The 8,571-nt window shown below is 38.6% G+C and overlaps 1 protein-coding gene across 2 annotated transcripts in view; it reads right to left on the bottom strand.

The window, feature by feature from the left end:
• PCSK5 (proprotein convertase subtilisin/kexin type 5) overlaps nt 1-8,571 on the bottom strand; it is a 271,155-nt gene that overhangs the window by 92,179 nt on the left and 170,405 nt on the right. The gene's annotated exons all lie outside the window — the stretch shown is intronic.

Raw genomic sequence — 8,571 nt, 5'->3', positions numbered from 1 at the left:
AGAGAGCACAAGTCCTGTGAGGAGCAGTTGAGGGAACTGGGGTTGTTTAGCCTGGAGAAAAGGGCTGAGGGGAGACCTTATCGCTCTCTAGAACTACTTGAAAGGAGGTTGTAGCCTCCCAAGTAACAAGTGATAGGATGAGAGGCAATGCACTCAAGTTGTGCCAGGGGAGGTTTAGATTGGATATTATGAAAAATTTTTTCACCAAAAGGGTTGTCAAGCATTGGAACAGGCTGCCCAGGGAAGTGGTGGAGTCCCCATCCCTGGAGGTATTTAAAAGACGTGTAGATGAGGCGCTTAGGGACATGGTTTAGTGGTGGACTTGGCAGTGCTAGGTTTACGGTTGGACTTGATAATCTTAAAGTTTTTTTCCAACCTAAATAATTCTATGATTCTAAGTACTGTGCAATTATATTGTAAATTCTATATTCACTGGGCTTCCATTTACATACATAGAAACACAAGTTGCTGTTTATTTTCACTGTAATTAGTCCAATATTTCCCATACTATTTTTTGTTTAAGGTGTTTATTTGCCATGTTTTGGAATTTTAAATTGCTGACAGATTTCTATTTTAATATTGCATCATTCTTTTAAGTAATTTTGGGAGGAAGAGACAAAAATCCCTTGTGACTTTATCATAGGTATATAAAAACACCTTTACCTCAAATATGCTATGGCTGAAACTTTAAGCTTTCTTATCTCCATCCATGGAAATGGAGAAAATCCGTTAATATTCTTTCATAGAAAATTGACTAGTTTTTCAAAAGAATACTTCTTTGGGAAAGATTTGAATTTTATATAGTAAGGTTTAAATTGGAATCTTTTAATGTATGAACTGTGTTTCTACAAAAGATCCTACAAATGAGTCAAAAAGCTACAGACAGATCAAAAGAACAGTTAAAAAAAAAAGTAGAAAGATACTGACTCTGAGGCTGTATATATGTATATGTTGTACATACTCAATGGTCCAAGTATTTTTGTGTTGCTCTGCCTATGTACTCAAACTCTGAAATCAAAGAACCTGTGAGGCAGTACATGGATTTCCATTTCAGTGGTGTTAAATGAATGAATGAAATGATCAAATGTTCAGGTGTACTCTTCCTTATTAGAAAGCAATACATATGGAATAGGAACTTTTAAGGACCACAGAGCCAGTCCAGATAGTTAATTGATTTTGTTATTTGTCAGATTGATACCAAGTCAAAATTCATATCAAGGACACACTTACACACAGCTTATCATGGACTAGTAAATGATCAGTATATGGTCTGATGAATTGTTAGTTGACTATTACAGGTTATTATAGATTAAAATAGTTAAACAAGATTATTGGAATAATCTGATAATTTTTATGACCATGGTCATATACACCTGCAACACCTGTACTCATGCATGTAACATGCTTTTAAGTACCAGAGTGACTAACAGCATAAGAATCTTTATAACTTATTTGTTAACATGACCACAACAGAATGCCAGATCTGTTATTGAATTACTCAGGTGACGTCTCTTAGTAACAAGACATTCAAGTTAGGGTGGATGTGACTGCAGGACTGACTATATCCAGAGAAACTAATTATGGGCTGCTGCTTATAATGAATAGCATTAAATTTAAAAATAATGACTCTTCTCTCTCTGAGAAATTTTATGACATACTCATCACATGCCATATGTAGGTCTATATAAGAATATATATGTTACAGAGTGCAGAGTAAAATAATTATTTCTTTAAAAAAATTCAAGAGTCTTGGCCTCTTCCACTGCCACCACTTCAGCCTAGAAATTGCATCACCTTTCTGTTTAAGAATATAACTTCAAGCAGAAATACATCTGTAATCAGGTCTATATAAGAATATATATGTTACAGAGTGCAGAGTAAAATAATTATTTCTTTAAAAAAATTCAAGAGTCTTGGCCTCTTCCACTGCCACCACTTCAGCCTAGAAATTGCATCACCTTTCTGTTTAAGAATATAACTTCAAGCAGAAATACTCATCTGTAATCCAATTTTAGACCCAGAGGAAGACAATTAGCCACTTTCTTGGAATTCCACAAGTGGGAACATAAGGCTAGTCTCTCACAGTTAAATCTACTAGCGTTAAAAAAACCCAAACAAGCAAGCATGTCAGCTTTTTAGCAAAGAATATCTGAGTTCCTAAATGCTCAGAAGAATTTGTTTTAATCTGTTTTACTTTTTAATTTCATGTGAGAAAAGGCTAGTGGGGGTAGGGGATCCATTTGGTAACACCACCATCACCCATCACAAACAATAAAAGGTAAACACATAAAAGGAGCTTTTTTATTATCAAGATCTTTTTTTCATCTCAGAAGGTGCAGCTGCACCTGACTGGCAGCCATGCTTGTATATTGAACTGACCACATCAAGAGCTAGGAAGCCCTGCACTGGCTGACGGCTGGGGCTGCAGTGGAGTAGGGGGCAAGAGAAGGCTATTTTCTCCTCTGTAGCAGTAGTCTTTGTTTATGATGTGCTCCAGCCTACTAAATTGGCGGCCTAATAGGCAAGTGGTCCTTGCCCACTAGTCTAATTGGCCACAAGACTTCAAGTGAGCTTACAGTTTGAAAAGAGTACAGAGTGCCTTCCCGAGCTGAGGACCTGAAAATGCTTTGGTGAGCTATTCTCCTTAGAGTAGCTCTTCTCCACAGGGTTCAACCACCAGCTCCCTGTGAGATGTAGCCCCTGAGGAACTGCAGACAGCCCAAACTGACTTAACCAAAGCTTCAGCCAGACCCTACTGCCCACCTGCACTGAAGTATTCAGGGAAAAAAGAAATGATCAGAGAGCACACAGGCACTTCAGAAGCTTTCTCACCTACATGTGACAGGGAAGATCACTTAAAACTCTTGGATGTGGATCTAAAGAAGAAGTATTTAAAATGTATGCATAGACATATTTTTTTTTAATTTCCATTTTACATCTGGCTATCACAATTTTATGAAGCAATGGAGATCTCTGAGCTGTCATGATAAAGTTGTTTAGAGAAGAGTAGCATGAACAATAGGGTAAAGTGTCTGTCAGCCTGAAGTAGTGGATAGTACAGCAACCACCATCTTTAAATATGGAGAGCTTGTCCCCAGGAACTACATATATCCACATGAAATGCTCCATCATGACCTATAGACTTGCCAGGCTGCTGAGCTCCACACCCCACACTGGTCAGCCAGCAGTGTCGCTGATACTTATAGTTGTCTTCTTAAAAGCCACATGTGCTCTCTTATTGAATTTGCAGTAAACTTTCAGAAACCTCACTCTAAACAGGCAGAAATCCTAATGCAAGAGCATGAATGAACCTGGTGCCATATATACAGACTTTTCCTACCCTATCCTAGGTTTGAAAGGGACATCTGATTAGGGTAAGGGCAGTAGGGGACACTGACTGTCCATCACACAATCCAGTTTATTCCAAGCAAAACTCAATGTAGTAAGTGTTAGAGTAAGATTGGGGTGGGGCTAGTTTTCATAAGGCTAGGAAAAGATTAATTCATTCTCACTATAGTAGCTGGGGCAAATCTATCTGCAGGAAGTAGAAATCCTAGGCATTCTTCCTCAGCCTGTCTCAAACAGCTCCTCTCTTTTCTATTTGGTTCAATACAAACCTCAGAAGCTGAGACATTTAGCTGGATCCTAAATATGTCCTTAGCCACTTGTCTTCACTCCCCACTTTGACTATGGAAAATTAAGTCAAACCTTTAATGATGGGTTCTAATTTTCCACTAAAACTGAACTTGAGGTATTGAATTCTAAAAGCCAATACATGCCTACTCTGCAGATCCCTGATTAATTCTTTATTAGTCCCAGTCATCAAAGAAAGGCATGTGTCACTCTAAATCTCAGCTATATTGCACTTCATTATTCTTCCACATTTTTCTTTGAGCAAGTTCCAGGATCAATTTTAGAGTTACATGGAAGACAGTGTCACTTATATGCCTGCATTTACTTTTTTGCACATAAACCCCTGCTAGTCTTTTCTGCAGAGCTGGGCAAATCAACAGTATTTTTTCCCCTCTTTGATAAAAAAAAAAGTTTATTTTTTTTTTAAATTGATGTTGTATCTGTAGTATCCCCAGAACTCCCCACCTTATTTACTGCTAATACTGCCAGGGTATAACAAAAAAAAGGATTTTCAGGGGTATTGACATTGCAATTGCAGTTCAAAGAATGGGTGGTAGAAGGATAGTGAGATGTCTATTCACCCCCCAAAAAAAAATTAAAAAAGGTATAGACAACCTGAATGAAATAAAACATAGCAGGAACGAGTTGGGAGAAATAGTTTTCCGAGAACTGCTTCATCCTGTAGACATAGTACAAGCAGAGGATTATTGTTTGCTCATCCTGGATTTAATAATGACACCACAGAGTCCTTTTCAGTTACTGTAACAGTAAGACTCAGTGTGAAGGTTGGCCCTATCCTTTTCATCATATTTGGATACATAAAATGTTGTTTTTGTTATTAGAGTATAATGTGTAAGCTGCAATAAAGATGTAAGACGGACTGGTCCAGAAATCAAAATGTGCTCCTATAAAGAAAAGGCTTCCTCTACTTATGATCACCAAGACTTTTTATGAAGCAAACTAACAAGTAAGATCAGAAGAGAATACCTTGGTTTTGATCTAAGAGTTTCCCACAGAGGAGGGTATTATTAAAATTTACTGATTATCTAAGGTTTCATGATAGGAAAAAGATGGTCATGAAAATACTTCCCTTTGTTAGTGAACAGAGGTATTATTAATGGCAGTGCCATATAAGCATAGGAAGCTAGTGGCCTGGAAACTTGCCACCACGTGGCTAAAAAAGTTCAGTTACGCAGTTCGAATGGCAGCAGCTGCTTTAAATTTAAAGGGCAAGAATTAAACAAGCCATGACTTCAGTGGGAGACAAATGAGCCCTAAGTTTGCTTCTTTTATCTTCTTTTTATTTAGCTTCTCTCCATAGCCCTCCCTGTACCAAGTGTCTGTTAGAACCGACCTCGGTACGTCTCAAAACCACTCAGAAACCCATACTGCCAAATCCAATGGCCAATTGTTTTTAAAAAGGGGATACTGTTCCCCTTTGGACTTAACTGTAGCCTCATCTTCACACCAGCCAGCACTTTCCAAGCCTGTATTTTCCTCTGCTGCAGTACATCCAATGTAATCATGTTTAGTACTTTCCAAACAACAAAGCAGATGTTCCCTGTAATGCAGTTTTTGAAGAATGCACATGAGGCTCAAGCCAGTGACAGTGTAATCCACCAAATGCCTGCAAAGGAATTCACATTGCCTCTGACTAACATGTTTTCTTACTGAAGTCATTTTAGGGGATGCCAACATTAAGGATAAAATATGCAGAAAAAAGGCCAGATATTGCCTTGAGGGACCTACTCGTCAACGCACCAGAAACTACACAATGACTCTTCTTCCAGAATTGGTGGAGAAGAAGTGCACATGTGTAAAATATACCTTTTGCACTTTAAGACATTTTACCAGCAAACTGTTTCAAATTAAACCCAGATGAGTAATGGTAAAGCAATGAGGTTTTCCCTGGGTTCAGTAAAAACAGCTGGTATTGCTGCTATTAATCATGTACGTGTGCATTAAAAGGTCTTATATGTCTGAGAAAAGCGTCTCAGTCAGGTAGTAGCAATGTACAACAGCCTCTGGGACCTTTGCCTACAGAAAAAAAACCCCAGGCTGCTTGCTGCCAATGCATCCCTGCATGCTACTTGTACTTGAATGCATTTATTCTGAGGCCCTCATCAGTAATACTTTAAAAATCAAGTGCCTCATAACTAAATTCTTATTATTAGTGAATAACAACACTCCTACTCTGAGTTTTATTTTATAACATGATGCTAAAACATATACACTCAACAACACTCAGTATACTACTAAATGCAAGACCACTGAGCTGTAAGACTTCTTCCAGCAAGACCAAATAAAACAAGCCTTGAAATACCATTTTGAAAAGTACTGTGCCCATATCCATCACTTTATGCTAAGAAAGGGCTTGTGAAGACGCTAGGAATTTCAGACCTAGAGTTTGCAAAATACATTTATTCCTTAATATTAGTAGCCCAGAGTTGTTTCAGCCAAATGTGACTGACAAGTCAGTATATCTCTGAAGCTTGCATGGGAAGGGAATTTCTGGTGCGACTGTATGAGTATTCACTCTGTCATGAATAATTTGGTTTTTGGAAATTGGCAAAACATTAAAAGGCCTTTCAGGTTTCTTTGTTTTCTGGTTAGCCTTCTGATAGTATAGGATAAGAAACAGCTGAATATCACCTTATTTTTATACATACATTTGCATTCTCTGTCTCTACCACAGGTATGGAAAATAATGACTTTCTAAGGTGCAGGGGTTACAAAGAGACTGATTGAATTAAACTTTGTACCTATTCCACATACCAGTCATCATCAGAAGTGAACTGTGAATACTGGAATGTCTTTATCTCCCACTTGCTGTGAGTCAGCTGCAAGACATGAAAGCCTAGATCCAAAAGTTATGTTAAGACCACTGGGTTTACACGAGATTGTTTTGTTTGGATACCTAGTTGGAGGACTTCTAATTTTTTTTCATTTTGAAGCATGGAAGAACTGCTGCATGAACATGGAATAGAAAACTAAAGAAGGATTTCTTCAAACAGCAAACCAAAAGCCTGTTTCATAACTGCTTAGAGGGTAGAAGTCTGCCTCTGCACTGGTTTGCAGAGAACAAATTCTTTGTTCAGTGTAGCAGGGAGATACATGGATGTGTGTGTCCATGTGCTTAATCAGCAAGGCACTGACAACACTCATAATGAAACAATGGAGATATTCTAGAGGGCCCCAAAATTCCAGGACAACTTTCCATTTGATGAACTAATGTCTACAGCTTGAAGAATATTCTCAGTACACCTTTTCTTTTAAATTAACCTAATCTCTAATGAAAATGTGGGCTCATACTTCAATCAGAACCAAGTCCATTTGAGCTCCATGTGTCTCCAAAACAGGTCCTTCCTTTCAAGAGGAAACGTAAGTCCTTCTACCACTGAGGGACAGGAAGACACACAAGTCTCCAGGGCTAGATAGTCACTATATCAGAAAATCTGGCTGGGGGAATGTGGATGACGAGGCAGTCTGGAAAGCAGGCCACTCCCAATTCATTAAAAGCCCTGAAGAGTAGGACTGGGGATATAAAATTTTGTGAAGACTGGAGCGGGACGGTAGAAGAGTTCTCACAACATAGGTTTGACATGTGGCAGCTTTTGCTGTTTCTGAGATATATAACATCAGCTAACATCAACTTTTGTGTGGGAGCCATGCTCTGTGTCCAGCAGAATTGCAGTCATCTAAGTCTGCTCGTCACCATGGAAAAAAATTTCCCTATCATACTGTTGTCCCATCAGGAAGAAGATTTTCTAGCCAGTTGGAGATGTATAGAAGCATTTTGCACTGTAACTGTAACTTATTTGCACATTTGGAAATGGGGTAGAGTTTGAGAAGGTTTCTGGGGTTTCTTAGTGCTTTAGCCATCTCTGGTAGGAGGCAGTCCTCTTGATCACTGATTTAGCAAGATTTATCTGGGAAGGACTGCCAATGTTTTCTTCCAAGAAAATTTCTGCTAGTAGACCAGAGAAATAGAAATATCACTGGGAAATCTTTCAATTTGCTGAGCACAAATACTAATGATGCACCTCATCTCCAGGGACTGAAATTGCATTAATGTCAGAAATACTGCTGCATTGGATAGAGATACCTGTTTGAGTGCAATCTATAGAAAAAGAGACAATTTGATGCAGTGTCACAGTTTCTCTAAGAACATAACACAGAGGTGACAGGATGAGAAAAAGGACTGATCTTTCTTAGTGGTTGACATTAGAGTGGCTGGACATTCAAAAGCAAGTATCCATCACAGACCTGTGGTATGAAGGGTATAGCTGACTTTAAAAATTTTAATAGGCTGTTTTCAAATGGACCCATTAATTTCAAAGTACTAGTGCAACTTCTCAGCATTGTCCTACTAGGAGCCTTTCATGGGTTGAGCATACTACTTCAATATGCAAAGGGGAAAAGAAAGATATGGAAATTGGTAAGATCAGGAGTCATAACCATATTCACAAAGCTTAAAGAAAATAGTAGTAGAGAACTACTATTCTGTCCGATTTTTATTACTAGTTAACAGAGGATAAGAAAGGAGAAAAATAAAAATAAGTGCCAATAGTATGCAGAAACACACTTCCATTCAGCTTCCTTCTGTAACACTGAGCCTGTTACTATTTTCTTCAAATTTTCCAGCCATCTAATAATTGGTGAGCCACAAAAGACTATTGAAAGATCTATCTAGATCTTTCGACCTATCTAGATCTTATTGACTATATAGACCTCTAGATGGTCGCATCCAGAGGGTAGTGGTCAATGGCTCAATGTCCAGATGGAGGTTGGTGATGAGTGGCATCCCACAGGGGTCCATATTGGGACCAGTACTGTTTAATATCTTCATCAATGCCATAGACAGTGGGATCGAGTGCACCCTCAGCAAGTTTGCAGATGACACCAAGCTGAGTGGTGCAGTCGACACACCAGAGGGAT

The sequence above is a fragment of the Aptenodytes forsteri genome, unplaced genomic scaffold, assembly GCF_000699145.1.
Source record: "Aptenodytes forsteri isolate BGI_AS27 unplaced genomic scaffold, ASM69914v1 Scaffold151, whole genome shotgun sequence".
NCBI classification, from domain to species: Eukaryota; Metazoa; Chordata; class Aves; order Sphenisciformes; family Spheniscidae; genus Aptenodytes; species Aptenodytes forsteri.
Note: the sequence above shows the minus strand (reverse complement) of the source record. Positions and strands in the feature narration are given on the sequence as shown.